Source organism: Canis aureus, chromosome 30, assembly GCF_053574225.1.
Source record: "Canis aureus isolate CA01 chromosome 30, VMU_Caureus_v.1.0, whole genome shotgun sequence".
NCBI lineage: Eukaryota > Metazoa > Chordata > Mammalia > Carnivora > Canidae > Canis > Canis aureus.
The window spans coordinates 18,383,155-18,404,523 of NC_135640.1; the positions used below are offsets into that span (position 1 = coordinate 18,383,155).

The 21,369-nt window shown below is 38.8% G+C and overlaps 1 protein-coding gene, 1 long non-coding RNA gene and 1 pseudogene across 13 annotated transcripts in view; 2 read left to right on the forward strand and 1 right to left on the reverse strand.

The window, feature by feature from the left end:
• Nucleotides 1–21,369, reverse strand: part of LOC144301763 (uncharacterized) — a 305,839-nt gene that overhangs the window by 112,676 nt on the left and 171,794 nt on the right. The window lies entirely within an intron of this gene.
• The window catches only part of LOC144301762 (uncharacterized), a 161,350-nt gene that overhangs the window by 47,150 nt on the left and 92,831 nt on the right, over nucleotides 1–21,369 (forward strand). The gene's annotated exons all lie outside the window — the stretch shown is intronic.
• LOC144301597 (growth hormone-inducible transmembrane protein pseudogene) lies at nucleotides 2,730–3,764 on the forward strand (annotated as a pseudogene).

Genomic DNA, 21,369 nt, shown 5'->3' on the forward strand with positions numbered 1-21,369 from the left:
CCGGTCACTCCAACCCCCGCCCAGTTCCCTTTCCACCATCCCTTGTTTGTTTCCAGAGTTAGGAGTCTCTCATGTTCTGTCACCCTCACTGATATTTCCCACTCATTTTCTCTCCTTTCCCCTTTATTCCCTTTCACTACTCTTTATATTCCCCAAATGAATGAGACCATATAATGTTTGTCCTTCTCTGACTGACTTACTTCACTCAGCATAATACCCTCCAGTTCCATCCACATTGAAGCAAATTACCACCAACTTTCTAATTATCTTTTGGTTTGCATGTGATTTGTCTTCCAAGAGAGTATACTGACTAATGAACTCTGATCTCTGTTCCAAATTTTATTATAAATTTTTAAATTAGCATTAAATTTTACATATGCATTTATTATGACTTCAGCCAGGCAAGCCCCAGAGCCCTCTAACTTCAACATGCATTGACTCGCATATTTCTCAGACGACAGAGCTGAGATCCTCACCCTGAACTGCAATAGCTACATGAACTTTCTACCACTTTAGAAACATACAGCTAGGGGCACCTAGGTGGCTCATTCGGTAAGCTTCTGCCTTCAGCTCAGGTCCTGATCCCAAGGTCAGCGAGGAGTCTACATATATCAGCTAACTTAAAGGAATTCTGAGAAATAAGATGAAAGCTATACAAAGAAAAAACTGTCTCATGTCCAACTTTGAGGAAAAACAAATTAGAATTTTTCTGATGAGCGGGGGGTATTGCAGACAGGTATTTATATCATAGGGCCAATAAAACTCACATTCTCAGATTCAATTAGCAATTAGCCCTGCAATTTGAAGTAGAAGCTTAGGATAAACAAAAATACATATGCAAAAGTTATGCTCCACCATGCTAAAGTAAAATTTAATCAACAAATAATGGATGTTACATGGCTGGAATTTCCTTCATTTAGTTTCCAAACTAATTATTCAAATTTCAAATGACCAGTTGAAAATCAGAGAGCTAAATACTCCATCTAGATGTGTCATGAACTGCAAACACTCATGCTGAAAACTGGATTCACAACACATCCATTTAAAAACTATTTTGAGAAGATATTATGTTCAATGAGATAGGTCTTCCCATTCTCTATCCCCTCTTTGAGAAAACATAAATGACAGGACAGCAGACAGACTAAACATTTCTGGTATATATACCCCAAAGTTAGCTACTTTATCACACCCTTCTATATATTCTTTACAATTATGGACATTATTCAGCAAATAATTGCACAGAATAGCTTGTTAACATGGACTGGTGCCTTCAGACCTTTCTACACCTTCTTATTTCAAAAACTTTCTATCTCAGTGTGGTACAATTCCACAGGTCTCTGCAGAATCTCTACACTGCCTCTCCATTAGTGCTAGGATATTAATTGACAAAAGAACCATAAGGTCATAACTATCACTCCCAGGAAGAGTAGACTTTTTTTTCCCTATAAAAATAAGTTTTTTGTATGACTGATGATACACTGGAAAATCACTGCTTTACCAGGGTATATACCTCTATGAATAGTAAGGATATTTTAAAACTTTGGTTTATACCCAACAATAATAGAATACAAGATATGTTACTAATGATTTCAAAACATAATTTCTAAATAGGGCTCCTTTGTTCCTTTCTTACCATTACAACACAGCTGTTGTAATGTCCTGACTCTGAACAAGCACATACACACAAATTACATGAATCCTATATTTTACTAAAACCTGAAAAGATTTTGCTCTATTTAAGATCTATAATACGTCACACAATTACATGATGTGCTCCTTCTCTAGCTTTGTTTTTTAACACTTTACCTCAGGGTAAATTGTAATAATAAATATTTACAATATCCTGGCCAAGATTTTCGATAAATAAAACATCAGAAAAAGAAAATGTTAGACCGGTGTCTTAGTCTACTTAAACTGCTATAACAAAATACCATAGACCAGTAGGCTTAAAAACAGACATTTACTTCTCACATATTTAGAGTCTGAGAATCTCAGATTAAGCTGCCAGCAGATTCAATTCATGGAGATGGCCCTTTTCCTAGATTGTTCTTGCTGTGTCCCCATATTACAGCGATAGCTCTGGTGTCACTTCCTCCTTTATAAGGGCACTAATGCCATCATGAGGGCTTCAGGATATGAATTTTAGAAGACAATTCAGTCCACAGAAGTCTGTTTGTAGTATTCACACAGCCTTCTTCAAAATCAATTCAATATTTTTGAAAAATTTTTTTAATTGTGATATTTGACAAAGCCAAGTTTATTACAACCTATTTTTCCCCTTTACAAGTCATTGTTCAATAAGAAATTTAATAATACTAAGAAAACTATCAATGCAGATCAAACTACTAGCAAAAATAATACTGTGAAAATATTTATGAGTGTCCTTTCTTTTGAAAATACATTGAAAACCAGAGTAATTAATTTTGTATATTACAAATTGTTTTTATCCATCCCTTATGATAGTACTCATAACTTGTAACTACTTATATAAGACATGTTGCCAATAGTAAAAGAGAAATGCACCAAATAGGAATATTATATTATTCAGAGTAAGCTGGGCTGAAATAGCAAATGGACTCTGAATTTCAGCAGCTTAAGAAAATTTGAAGTAAAGAGTGGGCAAAGGAATAGGAATGTATGAACATTGGCACTTCACCAGTCCACAAGGGTAACTGCACGGTTGAGGTGACTAGGGGCTGACCATTTTAATCTGCTTGGTAAACCTCACTATGCTGACTCTAAGACTTGTGTATTTCTGGACACTACCTTCCAGAGAGTTCCATCCAGCTTTCACCAAGGTCTCCTCTGCTGTGAAGATTTCCACCACAAAGAATCAATGGCTCTTAACATCCAGCAGATAATATGCTTAACACCTAGCAGGGAACTGGTATCTGGTATGGAAAAGCTGGCCAAGAACTCAAGGAGGCAGTATTGGAACCATTGGTAGAAAAATATTTAAACTTGATCAGTTGAGAAGATGGCTTATTGCTGAATAGTCTGTTTGGTCTTGGAGCATTGTGCTACTATGGCTTAGGAATATACAATTAAATTGGAACTACTGAAAAGGCTGTAATTTGGCCTCAGTATGTTAAGGATAGAAATCATTCTACATATATGTACTTCTCCAGAAGTATTGGTTTTACAGTTTTGTCCACCCTGGAAGTGAACAGAACTCTGCCCATGAATTCATGATGAAAGGCTCTTGGGTGACAATCAGTGCAACCTTTGCAGCCATAATTGGAGCTGGAATACTGGTACAATCAATATTATTTGACGAGAGCCCAGGACCCAAAGCCACTTGCTTAGTCACTATATTCTAGTGTGAAGGGTGCCATAGTGGCTCCTTTCATGATATGGGGCAGTGGGGAGGCTCTTCTCATCAGAGCTGCATAGTACACAGTAGACATCAAAGCCCTTCCACTGTGGTCATGTGCACACTCAGTGGGAAATTTCCAAACATGACAGCATGCCTGGGAGTGGGGCTGGGTCTCATTTTTGTATCCTCACTAGGATCTATGTTTTTTCCACCTACCACTGTGGATGGTGCCATTCTACTCTGTGGCAATTTATGGTGGATTAGTTCTTTTCAGTGTTTCCTTCTATATAATATGCAGAAAGTAATCCGGTGTTTGGAAATAGTACTAATATATAGAGTTCAAAAATACAGTCCCATCAATTCAATGCTGGGAATCTACATGGATATGTTAAATATATTTATGTGAGTTGCCACTATTCTAGCAACTAGAAGCAACAGAAAAAAGTGAAATGACTCAGCTTTTGACTCTTCCAAATAAGGACACACATTTTCAATTTTCATGTTTGAGTAATTCTAAAATGCTTTAATGAATATGAAAACTAGGTTTGTGTTGTGAGAATTTAACTGTTTTATCTATTTTATTTTATTTTTCTAAGATTTATTTATTTATTCATGAGAGACACAGAAAGAGGCAGAGACACAGGCAGAGGGAGAAGCAGGCTCTGGGACTCAATCCCAGGACCCAGGGATCACAACCTGAGCCGAAGGCAGATGCTCAACCACTGAGCCCCACCCAGGTGCCCCTGTTTTACCTATTTTAAAATGTATTTGGTTAAGTAAAAATTAGCAAACTGTGTTTACCTGTATATTTCTGAAATTCAAAATATTAACAAGTAATAAGTGAAGTACAGGTTTGGTAAAGGGACCAAAGAGAAGTAATGGTTACCTGCAGTCTTTCTTTGAATACTTAGCACTTGCATAATTGGTGGTGAGCCAGTATGAAGGGTCTGGCTATTTGGAAACAAACAAGTCACTGCTGTTTTTATAATCATCTGCTAAACCAGTCAAAAGCATGGAGCATAAAACAAAGACAACAGTGATTCATTCTCCCACTATTCCTTCACTGTGCTATCTTTGCCACATAGATGTGATCATGTTTGGCTTCTCATTGTTTGACACCATTAGGACAGTCTAGAATGTTCATCATACAGAGAACTCCTGATATATAACACCAATATATTCCTGACATATTGGTAAGTTTTACTTTTGAACCTTCTAGAACAAAATATCGGCAAAACTCTTGTCAGGACAAAATACTCAGAGCAAGAAAATAGATGCATTTTTAAATATACAAACACTATGTTCATATAACTGTCATTTTTTGCATATTTATTAAGAAATATTTAACAGAATACATGCTTTTTGTCTTATCTCTTCAAGCTTTGAAGATTTTATCAGGAAAGCCTGTTTGTGACTTCCACTTGAGATTATGAAATCAGTTTTCCTCCTAAGAATTGGTTTCTTGAGTTCCTTCTCAGACTAAGCACTAAAACAGCTAGTCTTTCTTCATGAATTATATCAATCTAAAATGTAATAGGCAAAATACCTCATTAGAGTTTCCCCTAGCAGATTTTTCCTTCTCTTCTGCATACACTATTTGATTGTGTTTATATTTTTAAATAAATATACCATATTCAGCAAAAGAACTGAGAATAGAGTATCATTTATTTAACTTTATTTATTGCATCATAATCTGTCATGATCAATTTGTGTTTACAGGGACCACAGAAAGAAATTAAACAGGGATATGATGTTACTAACTCCTCTCTCCATAGTCCTTTAAATATTTCATAGTGGCACTAGGCTGGGCAGTTCCTCTGGGGTTGTACTGTTGCTTCTGATTTTTGCTGAAAATGAGGAAATAGATTCAGGGATATCCCATGAGCCTTCCTACAATGATGGCTTCTTATTTCACAGGTCGGGAAGTGAATTTTAGAGTTCCACCAGTCACAAAATATGCATTCAGTGATTAGGGAAGTGCCTTCCGAGTAGATACATGTACCATGAGGTTCATCAAGAAATGGACTTAGGCCAGAGTTCCATATACATCCTGAACTCCATAAACCCCTATTTATCCAGAAGACCATAGTGGCATTTTGGGTCACTGGGTAACTGTGTAACCTCAGATCTTTATCCAAACAATGCTCATAGTCTAGGAGTTTCTTTTCCTCCAGAACAGTTACCTTGGTAAGTAACTATAGCTACCTGGGGGAAAATCTGTATTTCTCTCATAAATTTATATGTTGATATTGCGAAGATCTTTCTTAGTGGAATCTGGCCTCTTTTCAAGCAATGAGTATTGGTGTGTGAACTTATATCGGAAAACTCAGTGACACTCTAATTTTTCCAATGCAGAGTCTAACTTCAGGCTTTTGTTCATCAGGTAATTGTATTTCGGTTGTTGTTATTGTTGTTATGAGGAGCCATCCCAGAGGCATATCTAAACAGGTTAGACTTACCAAAACATTAAAACTTTGCCCCTATGTCAATAGGTTTTTCCCGATACAGATGCAGTGAAACCCTAGGACACCTGCACCCCGATGTTTATAGCAGCAATGTCCACAATAGCCAAACTGTGGAAGGAGCCTCGGTGTCCATCAAAAGATAAATGAATAAAGAAGATGTTGTATATGTATACAATGGAATATTACTCAGCCATTAGAAACGACAAATACCCACCATTTGCTTCAATGTGGATGGAACTGGAGGGTGTTATGCTGAGTGAAATAAGTCAATCGGAAAAGGACAAACATTATATGGTCTCATTCATTTGGGGAATATAAAAATTAGTGAAAGGGAATAAGGGAAAGGAGAGAAAATGAGTGAAAATATCAGTGAGGGTGACAAAACATGAGAGACACCTAACTCTGGGAAATGAACAAGGGGTAGTGGAAGGGGAGGTGGGTGGGGGGTTGGAGTGACTGGGTGATGGGCACTGAGGGGGGCACTTGGCAGGATAAGCACTGGGTGTTACGCTAAATGTTGGCAAATTGAAGTCCAATAAAAAAATTTTTTTAATTGGTTTTTCCCTACCCAGGCTTATAATTTATTCCTTGAATTCTAACATCCTGAAGATCCTATACACTTTCCTCTGGTTCCTGACAGCATATGTTAGCCAAATCTTGTGATTTCTTTTGTTTGTGAACTATTCCCTCCCATAGCAAGAATTTTATTTTCTTTTTTTTAAGATTTTATTTATTTTTCTCAGCGAGAGAGTGAGAGTATGTGTGAGTGGGGGGAGGAACAAAGAGAAAGAGAAGGCATGAGAGAGTCTCAAGCAGACTCTGCACTGAGCATGGAGCTTGATGCAGGGCCCAATCTCACAACTCTGGCATCATGACCCGAGCCAAAATCAAGAGTTGGATACTTAACCAATTGAACCACCCAGATGCCCCAAGAATTTTATTTTCTAGTTCAGGCTGTGTTGAGCTCTTATCATAATATTAAGTAGAGAACACAGGGAATGACAAGAGCAGAAGTTGTGGACTACAGAGCATTGTGTTTTAAGTTGCTAGTGTTGGCTAAGGTTTTCACCTTTTCTCCAAACAACAATAGTCTTTTTTCTCTGGCATGAGATTCTTTGCAAGCTTAGAGAATTTAGGGAAATTTGGCCATGTTTGTCAGTCTTAAGTCTCAGGCTTATAGTCCCCTCTTATGAAGATCTTGTCTCTGACATAGGGAACTGTTAAGGCTACTCTTTATTGGTCTGCTACACTTATAATTATATGTTGGCACAGTGACAAGAAGGATCCCACAGGCCTACATTGTTTCCTATAAGGGAAAAGAGACCAAGATCAACATCTAATTTCTTCAGCCTTTGACACTGTCTTAGTGGGCCCACTTCTGTCTTGGCTCATGCAGAACAATAAGTGAATTATGGCTCAAACACATGGGAACATCTAGGAACAAATAATAGGAACAAGACTTTTAGATGCCAGCAAGAGCATATCTTGGCACTAGCCCCTTACCTCCACCAGTGGCTTTATAAGCCCTGTGTAATTGCTGCCCTACCAGTTCTTTGCCAGCTTTTCCTAACCACGGAGCCTCCCCTGCCCCTGCAGATGCCACAAGATCAAGAGCTCCACCAGCCACCCTGCCCAATAATGGAGGCTGTCAGAAGTCTCTCTCCCACTGGGGAGCCCTGTCAACAGCCTTGCAACTAAGAAACACCCTCAACTAGCTCTTCCTAATCAGAGCCCTGTTAGGGACCTCAGGACCACAAAGCCCTTCTTACTGGCTCTGCCAGCCATGCATTCCCATAAAGAGCCTGGCCCCACTACAAAAGCTTCACTTGACCCAGGAGCCCTACGTATCAGCCCTATCAAGGAGCCTCATTCAGTAGCATTGCCCCATGTTGGAACCCCACCAGTATGACTGTTGAGCCCTGTTACTGGTCCTACCCAATTGACAAAACCCCATCAATAGCCTCACTACACTGTGAATCCCTGCCAGTGGCCTTGCCTAACTGCAAAACCTCTCTATCCAGCCCCTCCTGACTGCAGGGGCCCCAGCAACAGGTCTGCCTGACCATGGAACACTGATGGTTGATCTCATTTGATCATCAACACTGGCAACAGATCCTGCACAACTCTGGAATCCAGCAGCAGGCCCCATTTATCTGCCTATGGCCCCCAAGTAAGAGATTCCAGGTGACTACAGACAGCACAACTGGCTCATCTAGAATCCACAGCTGAGTGACTGGTGAATGCCTTTCTCTGCTAAAGCCAGTCTGTAAAGATCAGAAAAAGTGTCCACATCTTTAAATGTATAGATACCAATCCAAGGATACAAGAATCATGAAGAATCAGGGAAACATGACACCACCAAAGGAAACTCATAAAACTTCAGTAATTAACCCCAAATATATGGAGATATATATAAAGTACTTGACATCAAAAAGAAGCTCCATATACTACAAGAGAACACAGATAACTAGATGAAATCAGGAAAACAATACGTAAACAAAATGAGAAGTTCAACAAATTAGTAGAAACCATAAAAACAAAGAGAAATCCTAGAACTAAAGAATACAGTGATTGAACCAAGAAATTCATTATAGGGATTCAACATCAAACTCACTGAAGTAGAAGAAAGAGTTAGTAAACTCAAAAATAAGTCATTTGAAATTATCTTGTCAGAGAAGCAAAAAGAAAGAATGATAAAGAATGACAACAGCCTATAAAATTTATAGGATACCATCAAAAGACAATATATACATTATGGGAGTCTTAAAAGAAAGAAGTAGAAGAGGACAGAAAGACTTTCCAAAAAATAATGGCTAAAAACTCCCCAAATCTGCAGAGGGAAATGGACAACTAGATTCACAAAGCCCAAAAATTTTCAAATAGGTTGAACTTGAAGAGGTCTACACCAAAACGTATAACCAAATAATCAAAAATCGAAAATAGGGGGAGGAGCAAGATGGCGGAAGAGTAGGGTCTCCAAATCACCTGTCTCCACCAAACTACCTAGAAAACCTTCCAATTATCCTGAAAATATATGAATTCGGCCTGAGATTTAAAGAGAGACCAGCTGGAATGCAACAGTGAGGAGAGTTCGCGCTTCTATCAAGGTAGGAAGACGGGGAAAAAGAAATAAAGGAACAAAGGCCTCCAAGGGGGAGGGGCCCGCGAGGAGCCGGGCTGAGGCCGGGGCGAGTGTCCCCAGGACAGGAGAGCCCCGTCCCGGAGACGCAGGAGCTGCACCGACCTTCCCGGGGGAAAGGGGCTCGCGGGGAGGTGGAGCAGGACCCGGGAGGGCGGGGATGCCCTCGGGCTCCCGGGGACACTAACAGGCACCTGCGCCCCGGGAGAGTGCGCCGAGCTCCCTAAGGGCTGCAGCGCGCACGGCGGGACCCGGAGCAGCTCGGGGGGCTCGGGGGCAGCTCCGCGGAGGGGGTTGCGCGGCCCGGGAGCGCGAATCCAACAGCGCAGGCCCCGGAGCACAGGGCGCCGGGACACAGCCCAGGATCCCGCCTCCCCCGGGACAGGCAGAGGCCGGGAGGGCCCAGGACAGCGAGGACGCTCCTGCCCCCAGCTGAGCAGATCAGCGGCCCCGCCCGGAGCCTCCAGGCCCTGCAGACGGAGTTCCTGCCGGAGCTGAATCCAGGTTTCCAGAGCGGCCCCGCCCCTGGGGCTGTTCCTCCTGCGGCCTCACGGGGTAAAACAACCCCCACTGAGCCCTGCACCAGGCGGGGGCACAGCAGCTCCCCCAACTGCTAACACCTGAAAATCAGCACAACAGGCCCCTCCCCCAGAACACCAGCTAGACGGACAACTTCCAGGAGAAGCCAAGGGACTTAAAGAACACAGAATCAGAAGATACTCCCCGGTGGTTCTTTTGTTTTGTTTTGTTTTTGTTTTTTTGTTTTTTTGTTTTGTTTTGTTTTGCTTTTTGATTTGTTTCCTTCCCCCACCCCCCCTTTTTTTTTCTCCTTTCTTTTTCTTTCTCTTTTTCTTTTTTTTTTCTTTCGTTTTTTTTTCTCTTCCCTTTTTTTTCTCTTTCTCTTTTCTTTCCTTCTTTCTCTCCTCTCTTTTTCCCAATACAACTTGCTTTTGGCCACTCTGCACTGAGCAAAATGACTAGAAGGAAAACCTCACCTCAAAAGAATCAGAAACAGTCCTCTCTCCCACAGAGTTACAAAATCTGGATTACAATTCAATGTCAGAAAGCCAATTCAGAAGCACTATTATACAGCTACTGGTGGCTCTAGAAAAAAGTATAAAGGACTCAAGAGACTTCATGACTGCAGAATTTAGAGCTAATCAGGCAGAAATTAAAAATCAATTGAATGAGATGCAATCCAAACTAGAAGTCCTAACGACGAGGGTTAACGAGGTGGAAGAAAGAGTGAGTGACATAGAAGACAAGTTGATAGCAAAGAGGGAAACTGAGGAAAAAAGAGACAAACAATTAAAAGACCATGAGGATAGATTAAGGGAAATAAACGACAGCCTGAGAAAGAAAAACCTACGTTTAATTGGTGTTCCCTAGGGCACCGAAAGGGACAGAGGGCCAGAATATGTATTTGAACAAATTCTAGCTGAAAACTTTCCTAATCTGGGAAGGGAAACAGGCATTCAGATCCAGGAAATAGAGAGATCCCCCCCTAAAATCAATAAAAACCGTTCAACACCTCGACATTTAATAGTGAAGCTTGCAAATTCCAAAGATAAAGAGAAGATCCTTAAAGCAGCAAGAGACAAGAAATCCCTGACTTTTATGGGGAGGAGTATTAGGGTAACAGCAGACCTCTCCACAGAGACCTGGCAGGCCAGAAAGGGCTGGCAGGATATATTCAGGGTCCTAAATGAAAAGAACATGCAACCAAGAATACTTTATCCAGCAAGGCTCTCATTCAAAATGGAAGGAGAGATAAAGAGCTTCCAAGACAGGCAGCAACTAAAAGAATATGTGACCTCCAAACCAGCTCTGCAAGAAATTTTAAGGGGGCCTCTTAAAATTCCCCTTTAAGAAGAAGTTCAGTGGAACAGTCCACAAAAACAAAGACTGAATAGATATCATGATGACACTAAACTCATATCTCTCAATAGTAACTCTGAATGTGAACGGGCTTAATGACCCCATCAAAAGGCGCAGGGTTTCAGACTGGATAAAAAAGCAGGACCCATCTATTTGCTGTCTACAAGAGACTCATTTTAGACAGAAGGACACCTACAGCCTGAAAATAAAAGGTTGGAGAACCATTTACCATTCGAATGGTCCTCAAAAGAAAGCAGGGGTAGCCATCCTTATATCAGATAAACTAAAATTTACCCCAAAGACTGTAGTGAGAGATGAAGAGGGACACTATATCATACTTAAAGGATCTATTCAACAAGAGGACTTAACAATCCTCAATATATATGCTCCGAATGTGGGAGCTGCCAAATATATAAATCAATTATTAACCAAAGTGAAGAAATACTTAGATAATAATACACTTATACTTGGTGACTTCAATCTAGCTCTTTCTATACTCGATAGGTCTTCTAAGCACAACATCTCCAAAGAAACGAGAGCTTTAAATGATACACTGGACCAGATGGATTTCACAGATATCTACAGAACTTTACATCCAAACTCAACTGAATACACATTCTTCTCAAGCGCACATGGAACTTTCTCCAGAATAGACCACATATTGGGACACAAATCGGGTCTGAACCGATACCAAAGGATTGGGATTGTCCCCTGCATATTCTCGGACCATAATGCCTTGAAATTAGAACTAAATCACAACAAGAAGTTTGGAAGGACCTCAAACACGTGGAGGTTAAGGACCATCCTGCTAAAAGATAAAAGGGTCAACCAGGAAATTAAGGAAGAATTAAAAAGATTCATGGAAACTAATGAGAATGAAGATACAACCGTTCAAAATCTTTGGGATGCAGCAAAAGCAGTCCTAAGGGGGAAATACATCGCAATACAAGCATCCATTCAAACACTGGAAAGAACTCAAATACAAAAGCTAACCTTACACATAAAGGAGCTAGAGAAAAAACAGCAAATAGATCCTACACCCAAGAGAAGAAGGGAGTTAATAAAGATTCGAGCAGAACTCAACGAAATCGAGACCAGAAGAACTGTGGAACAGATCAACAGAACCAGGAGTTGGTTCTTTGAAAGAATTAATAAGATAGATAAACCATTAGCCAGCCTTATTAAAAAGAAGAGAGAGAAGACTCAAATTAATAAAATCATGAATGAGAAAGGAGAGATCACTACCAACACCAAGGAAATACAAACGATTTTAAAAACATATTATGAACAGCTATACGCCAATAAATTAGGCAATCTAGGAGAAATGGACGCATTCCTGGAAAGCCACAAACTACCAAAACTGGAACAGGAAGAAATAGAAAACCTGAACAGGCCAATAACCAGGGAGGAAATTGAAGCAGTCATCAAAAACCTCCCAAGACACAAGAGTCCAGGGCCAGATGGCTTCCCAGGGGAATTTTATCAAACGTTTAAAGAAGAAATCATACCTATTCTCCTAAAGCTGTTTGGAAAGATAGAAAGAGATGGAGTACTTCCAAATTCGTTCTATGAAGCCAGCATCACCTTAATTCCAAAGCCAGACAAAGACCCCACCAAAAAGGAGAATTACAGACCAATATCCCTGATGAACATGGATGCAAAAATTCTCAACAAGATACTGGCCAATAGGATCCAACAGTACATTAAGAAAATTATTCACCATGACCAAGTAGGATTTATCCCTGGGACACAAGGCTGGTTCAACACCGGTAAAACAATCAATGTGATTCATCATATCAGCAAGAGAAAAACTAAGAACCATATGATCCTCTCATTGGATGCAGAGAAAGCATTTGACAAAATACAGCATCCATTCCTGATCAAAACTCTTCAGAGTGTAGGGATAGAGGGAACATTCCTCGACATCTTAAAAGCCATCTATGAAAAGCCCACAGCAAATATCATTCTCAATGGGGAAGCACTAGGAGCCTTTCCCCTAAGATCAGGAACAAGACAGGGATGTCCACTCTCACCACTGCTGTTCAACATAGTACTGGAAGTCCTAGCCTCAGCAATCAGACAACAAAAAGACATTAAAGGCATTCAAATTGGCAAAGAAGAAGTCAAACTCTCCCTCTTCGCCGATGACATGATACTCTACATAGAAAACCCAAAAGTCTCCACCCCAAGATTGCTAGAACTCATACAGCAATTCGGTAGCGTGGCAGGATACAAAATCAATGCCCAGAAGTCAGTGGCATTTCTATACACTAACAATGAGACTGAAGAAAGAGAAATTAAGGAGTCAATCCCATTTACAATTGCACCCAAAAGCATAAGATACCTAGGAATAAACCTAACCAAAGATGTAAAGGATCTATACCCTCAAAACTATAGAACACTTCTGAAAGAAATTGAGGAAGACACAAAGAGATGGAAAAATATTCCATGCTCATGGATTGGCAGAATTAATATTGTGAAAATGTCAATGTTACCCAGGGCAATATACACGTTTAATGCAATCCCTATCAAAATACCATGGACTTTCTTCAGAGAGTTAGAACAAATTATTTTAAGATTTGTGTGGAATCAGAAAAGACCCCGAATAGCCAGGGGAATTTTAAAAAAGAAAACCATATCTGGGGGCATCACAATGCCAGATTTCAGGTTGTACTACAAAGCTGTGGTCATCAAGACAGTGTGGTACTGGCACAAAAACAGACACATAGATCAGTGGAACAGAATAGAGAATCCAGAAGTGGACCCTGAACTTTATGGGCAACTAATATTCGATAAAGGAGGAAAGACTATCCATTGGAAGAAAGACAGTCTCTTCAATAAATGGTGCTGGGAAAATTGGACATCCACATGCAGAAGAATGAAACTAGACCACTCTCTTTCACCATACACAAAGATAAACTCAAAATGGATGAAAGATATAAATGTGAGACAAGATTCCATCAAAATCCTAGAGAAGAACACAGGCAACACCCTTTTTGAACTCGGCCATAGTAACTTCTTGCAAGATACATCCACGAAGGCAAAAGAAACAAAAGCAAAAATAAACTATTGGGACTTCATCAAGATAAGAAGCTTTTGCACAGCAAAGGATACAGTCAACAAAACTCAAAGACAACCGACAGAATGGGAGAAGATATTTGCAAATGACATATCAGATAAAGGGCTAGTTTCCAAGATCTATAAAGAACTTATTAAACTCAACACCAAAGAAACAAACAATCCAATCATGAAATGGGCAAAAGACATGAACAGAAATCTCACAGAGGAAGACATAGACATGGCCAACATGCATATGAGAAAATGTTCTGCATCACTTGCCATCAGGGAAATACAAATCAAAACTACAATGAGATACCACCTCACACCAGTGAGAATGGGGAAAATTAACAAGGCAGGAAACAACAAATGTTGGAGAGGATGCGGAGAAAAGGGAACCCTCTTGCACTGTTGGTGAGAATGTGAACTGGTGCAGCCACTCTGGAAAACTGTGTGGAGGTTCCTCAAACAGTTAAAAATATACCTGCCCTACGACCCAGCAATTGCACTGTTGGGGATTTACCCCAAAGATACAAATGCAATGAAACGCCGGGACACCTGCACCCCGATGTTTATAGCAGCAATGGCCACGATAGCCAAACTGTGGAAGGAGCCTCGGTGTCCAACGAAAGATGAATGGATAAAGAAGATGTGGTTTATGTATACAATGGAATATTACTCAGCTATTAGAAATGACAAATACCCACCATTTGCTTCAACGTGGATGGAACTGGAGGGTATTATGCTGAGTGAAGTAAGCCAGTCGGAGAAGGACAAACATTATATGTTCTCATTCATTTGGGGAATATAAATAATAGTGAAAGGGAATATAAGGGAATGGAGAAGAAATGTGTGGGAAATATCAGAAAGGGAGACAGAACGTAAAGACTGCTAACTCTGGGAAACGAACTAGGGGTGGTAGAAGGGGAGGAGGGCGGGGGGTGGGAGTGAATGGGTGACGGGCACTGGGTGTTATTCTGTATGTTAGTAAATTGAACACCAATAAAAAATAAATTAAAAAAAAAAAAAAGAACTTATCAAATTCAACATCCAAAGAACAAATAACCCAATCAAGAAATGGGCAGAAGACATGAATAGACATTTCTCAAAAGAAGACAAACAAATGGACAACAGACATATGAAGAAATGTTCAACATCACTCAACATCAGGTAAATACAAATCAAAACCACAATGAGATACCACCTTACACCTCTCAGAATGGCTAAAATTAACAAGTCAGGAAATGACAGATGTTGGCGAGGATGCAGAGAAAGCAGAATCCTCATATACTGTTGGTGAGAATGCAAGCTGGTGCAGCCACTCTGGAAAACAGTATGGAGATTCCTCAAAAAGTTGAAAATAGAGCTAACCCACAACCCAGCAATTGCAGTAGTGGGTATGTACCCTAAAGATATAATGTAGTGATCCGATGGGGATCTGCACCCCAATGTTTATAGCAGCAATGACCACAACAGCCAAACTATGGAAAGAGCCCAGATATCCATCAACAGATGAATGGATAAAGAAGATGTGATATATATATCATGGAATACTACTCAGCCATCAAAAAATGAAATCTTGCCATTTGCAATGATATGGATGGAACTGGGGGATATTACGCCAAGTGAAATAAGTCAATCACAGAAAGACAATTATTATATGATCTCACTCCTATGTGGAATTTAAGAAACAAAATAGAGGATCATAGGTGAAAAGAGGAAAAAATAAAACAAGATGAAATCAGAGACGGAGACAAACCATAAGAGACTCCTAATCATAGGAAACAGAGGGTTGCTGGAGGGGTGGAGGAGGGGGGATGAGGTAATTGGATGATGGACATTAAGGAGGGCTTGTGATATAATTAACAATGTGTGTTATATAAGACTGATGATTCATTGACCTCTACCTCTGAAACCAATAATACATTATATATTAATTAATTGAATTTAAATAAAATTTAAAAATAAATAAATAAAAAAAAATCGAAAATAAAGAGAAAATTCTGCAAACAACAAGAGAAAAGTGACTCATTACATTCAAGAGAATCCCCATGAGACTACTAGCAGATTTCTCAGGAGAAATTTTGCAGACAAGAAAAGAATGGGATGATTTGTTTAAAGAACTGAAAAAAATACCAACCGAGAATACCATACACAGCAAAACTGTCCTTCCAAAATAAAGGAGAGATAAAGCTCTTCCCAGATAACCAAAAACTGAGGTAATTTTTCACCAGTAGAGCTACCTTCCAAGAAGCAGCCTTGCCAGCTCCCATAATTATATGAGCCAATTCCTCAAAATAAATCTCTTTCTATATGCATACATACATCCTATTGTTTCTCTGGAGAATCCTGACTGACTCAGATGAGACTTTATTTTTATGCTTTTATACTTTTAGAAAAGAAGATATCTCCAACCTCTTAAGACCAAGAACAGGATGATAATTACCTTTTTAACAGTAAATGATCCCACTCCAAAATCCAATCCAGAGTATATGCTCCTATAGGCCACTCCCAGAACCACCTGTCTTAGTATGGGCTCTCCACAGATCAGTCTTATTTTCTGTTTCCATTCATGAGTCAGTGGACACTAGGGCTGTTTCCACAATTTGGCTATTGTAGTTAATGCTGCTATAAACATAGGAGTGCATGTAACCCTTTAAATTAGTATTTCTGTACTCTTTGGGTCAATACCTGGTAGTGTAATTGCTGAATTGTAGGATAGTTCTACTTTTTGAGGAACCTCCATACTGTTTTCCAGTGTGGCTGCACCAGTTTGCACTCCCACCAACAATGCAAGAGGGTTCCCCTTTCTCCACATCCTTGCCAACACCTGTTGTTTCTTGTGTTGTTGATTTTAGACATTCTGACAGGTGTGAGGTGATATTTCATCGTAGTTTTGATTTATGTTTCCCTGATGATCAGTGATGGGGCCAGAGAGTGTTATGCTAAGTGAAATATGTCAGTCAGAGAAAGACACATACTACATAATTCACTCAAATATGTAATTTAAGAAAAAAATGAGCAAAGAGGGGGGAAAAGAGAAAGGGGCAAATCAAGAAACAGACTCTTAGCTATATAGAACAAACTGATGGTTACCAGAAGGGAGGTGGATGGAGGGATGGGTTAAATACATGATGGGGATTAAGGAAGGCACTTGCTGTGATGAGTACCAGGTGTTGTCTGGAAATGTGGAATCACTGTATTGTACACCTGAAACTAATATAATGCTGTAAACTAAATGGAATTTAAATAAAAACTTAAAAATAAGTTTAAAATAAATTTAAAATTTTTTAAGTCAGATACTTTATGAATGTCAGTTTCTAATCATAATGCCTAGTGTATAATAATCTTGATACTTTTCAGGATAATTAGAGTTTAAATTCTTTCTTTCTTAGGTGTGTGTAGATGGGTGCTTTAATTCTGAAACTACATAATTACAGTTTCCTTAATACTTATGTAAACCTACTTTTAATATTTTTATTCCACTTACCTAATATTCACATTCATAGAAGTCTTCTTTGTAACTGTTATTATATGGACTCATAATTCACTTTTTGACAATCCTCATCAAATTTGTAGCAACATATTAGAACTTTGATCTTATCGACATAATATCTAAAAGGCATTTACTTTAGAATTTTATTTTACAAATATTTTCAATACTCAAAGAATACACTAAAACCTCAACAGAGATTCCACTATCCCAGTGGGAATAAATCTCTACCAGTTGAAGCTATCTGAATCAAAGTAATTTTCTATATATGTCCCTTCATAAGTAAATACATTATTTTTATACTTCTCTACCAATATTAGAGAAAATACTCGAACTCTGCTGCCTTAACATTACCCTAGGCATGAAACAAGAGAAAATGTAATCATAATATCAGAAGTTCTGTTTAAATCTCCTTCAAAGAAGTTTGGATCAGGTCTCACACTGTGTCTGAAAGTAGATATTTATAAATTGCTTTGAATTATATGACACCTTTCTTCTCCCAAGGAGCTTATTCTGATAGCATTTATTCTGTGGCATTTCAAATAATTGATTTGTTTCGGTGTGCATGTCCAGAGGCCCCAAGGACATGGCCATGTTTTTCACAGACCTAATAAGTAAAATTAACTTGGGGCAAAAACCAATGAAGGTAAGCTAATGCAATCTAGCGGGAGGAACAAAGACTCAGCATGTTGTATGTCATTCATCTTAGAGACTATTTTTCTGTGTGCTGCAAAAATATTGAAGATATATAAGTTATTGAATTTTCTATTTCTATTCCTGGCCCTATGCTGACTCAGTAACTGATCATGGGCAAAAAGTCACTAAACTTTTTGCAGCTGCAATATATTTATTTAGTAGAAATTATGTTATTGGTCAGCTGTGATTTAACAGCATTACTTGCCAGACATTATAGTAATGGATGAGGTCATATTGTATATAACTTTAAATTCCTTAGATGGTGAGAAGTAGCAAATCATAGCTCATATCTCTTAGAGGACAAAAGAGACCTCCTGCTGCTATTCCACTCTGGGTCCACCTTAGTGTTACTTGACCCATAAAAATTCCTTGGATTCTCTCATGAACCTTTGCCTTAAGAGAACTTTACAATATCGCCTGAATTGAGGCATCAATGACCAAAGATCTTATCTAATCTAATAGAAATTAGAACAGAAAATGCTGCTAAAACTTCCAGTTTTTAGTAAACACATGCCATAAGACAGACATTAACTCCATTCCCTGAATTTACAATATAACTATTTTCTATTCTTTTTTTTTTAAGATTTTATTTATTTATTCATGAGAGACACACACAGAGAGAGAGAGAGAGAGAAAGGCAGAGATACAGGCAGAAGGAGAAGCAGGCTCCATGCAGGGATGTGGGACTTGATCTCAGGTCTCCAGGATCAGGCCCTGGTCTGAAGGTGGCTCTAAACCACTGAGCCACCTGGGCTGCCCATATTCTTTTCTTTAATATAACTCCAATATATAGTCATATTGGTTAAATTAGATTTGTATGAAACACTGTAACCTAAAAAAAAAAAAATCAAGCACTTTTCAAAAATTGCCATTTATGTCATTTCAATCTAAATCTAGGGTCCATTTTTACCCTCAATAAGGTGTTTTCTTTCATTTTAAACAGATGTCAAAAGTTCATACACCTCCTAGAAGTATATTTCTTAGCATTATTGTATGTCCAAGCTGTCAATGTCAGAATTAGAGAACAAAAGTAAAGGAGTATAATGTGCATGTGTACATTTATTTTGTACAAGTTAATGGTGACTCAATCCACTTGAAATGAAATACAGCTAATATATTTACATAAAATGCTATCTACTGTTCTTGGTAAAATCTTATCATGAGGGATCCCTGGGTGGCGCAGCGGTTTGGCGCCTGCCTTTGGCCCAGGGCGCGATCCGGGAGACCCTGGATCAAATCCCACGTCGGGCTCCTGGTGCATGGAGCCTGTTTCTCCCTCTGCCTGTGTCTCTGCCTCTCTCTCTCTCTCTCTCTGTGTGTGACTATCATAAATAAATAAAAATTAAAAAAAAAATCTTATCATGAAAAAACCCAACAGAATTTAATAAAAGCCTTTTTTTTAACATAGTCAATTTTCTTTTCTTTTTTCCCCCCTATTAACAGTTAACAGTTCCACGGGAATTTTCCCAAGAGCTAGGTTTTGATCTCATATTTCTAACAAATTCTGCCAGTGGAGCAATAGATATAATGTTGCCCACTGGTTCAATTCAATCCTTCCCTCTACTCATATACCATATGCCAAAATAAGTTCTATCTCACAGCTCCATGTGCCTGAACCAGCTTCCACAACTAAAGAAATACCTCTTACACTAAGGTTCCTCTGCAAATGCACAGGTTTGAAAGGAACTATATATATATATATAGAATATATATATAGTTATATAGAACTATATATATATACATATATATATATATATATATGATTCAGTTTTAAAAAGTTTGCTACATCCAGTTACAAAGATGAAGATTATATAAGACTCTTCAAATTGTTCTATGTTAACTGTTTTATTTTCTTTAACAACCTTAATATTAGTATTCTACCTTAATAGATATATGTTAATGATTATGAATTTTAAGGTGAAACCGGTGTTCTACTTGTGTTTTTCTCCTGGAAGTTTCAGCTGCACAGGTGACGATACTAAGTACGTGGTGAGTTGGATTTAACCTGTGTTACTGTCTCCAAAATAGGTAAAATATTTTTTAAAAAGACTTCAAATGATTAAAAGATATACACAATAGTATTTAAAATGATCACGTGACACTTTCTAAATCAGAACCCACATGAAACAGATGTCTCATTATGTCTAAAATATGAATAGCACTTAAAAACTGATCTGTTTTTATTTCTGCTTCCATCTTGACTCCACTGTTAGAGAACAATGACTCTGAGACAAGGGGAAAAAACAAAGTAAGTCCTAAAATTGTCCTATTCTGCTGTCTAGGGAAGTTTCCAAAATATAGCACAGGGGAAGGGGACAGCTACACAAGAGAAAACACCAAAGGTCTGCAGAGAGCTCCCTCTGAGCCTTCATCATGAGCATGAGCTTGCAGAGTAGAAAGCTTCCTAACACAAGGGGCTTGGGTAGAATCCTTGAAGGATACTGCTTTAAGCCATACCTAACAAGGATCAAGTTGTTTTGAAGCAACTTAATGCTTCCCAGAATAAAGTCCAAAAATATTAAAAGGAATGCAAATACTGTAGCACACCACATATAACACTCACAGTGTGATATCCAATCAAAAAATGAAAGAAAGAAGAAAGAAGAAAAAAGAAGAAAGAAAGAAAGAAAGAAAGAAAGAAAGAAAGAAAGAAAGAAAGAAAGAAAGAAAGAAAGAAAGAAAGAAAGAAAGAAAGAAAGAAAGAAAGAAAGAAAGAAAGAAAGAAAGAAAGAAAGAAAGAAAGAAAGAAAGAAAGAAAGAAAGAAAGAAAGAAAGAAAGAAAGAAAGAAAGAAAGAAAGAAAGAAAGAAAGAAAGAAAGAAAGAAAGAAAGAAAGAAAGAAAGAAAAGGAATGTCTGGGCAGCTCAGTGGTTGAGCATTTGCCCTTAGCCCAGGGCATGATCCTGATCTAGGGATTGAGTCCCACATCGGACTCTCTATGGGGAACCTGCTTCTCCCTCTGCCTGTTTCTCTGCCTCTCTCTGCCTCTTATGAATAAATAAGTGAAATCTTAAAAAAAAAAAAAAAACAAGTATGCAAAGAAGCGCAAGAAAAATCACTCAGTACAAACAGATGCAGAAATGACACACATTAAAGAGTAGACAAAAATGTTAGAACAGGGGCACCTGAGTGGCTCAGTTGGTTAATAAGCAGCTGCCTTCAGCTCAGGTCATGATCCCAGGGTCCTGGGATCAAGCCCCACATCAGGTTCCTCACTCAGTGAGGAGTCCGCTTCTCCATTCTCCCTGCTCCTTCCCCCTACTTGTGTTCACCCTCTCTCTCTCTCAAATAAGTAAATAAAATCTTTTTTAAAATGTTAGAACAGC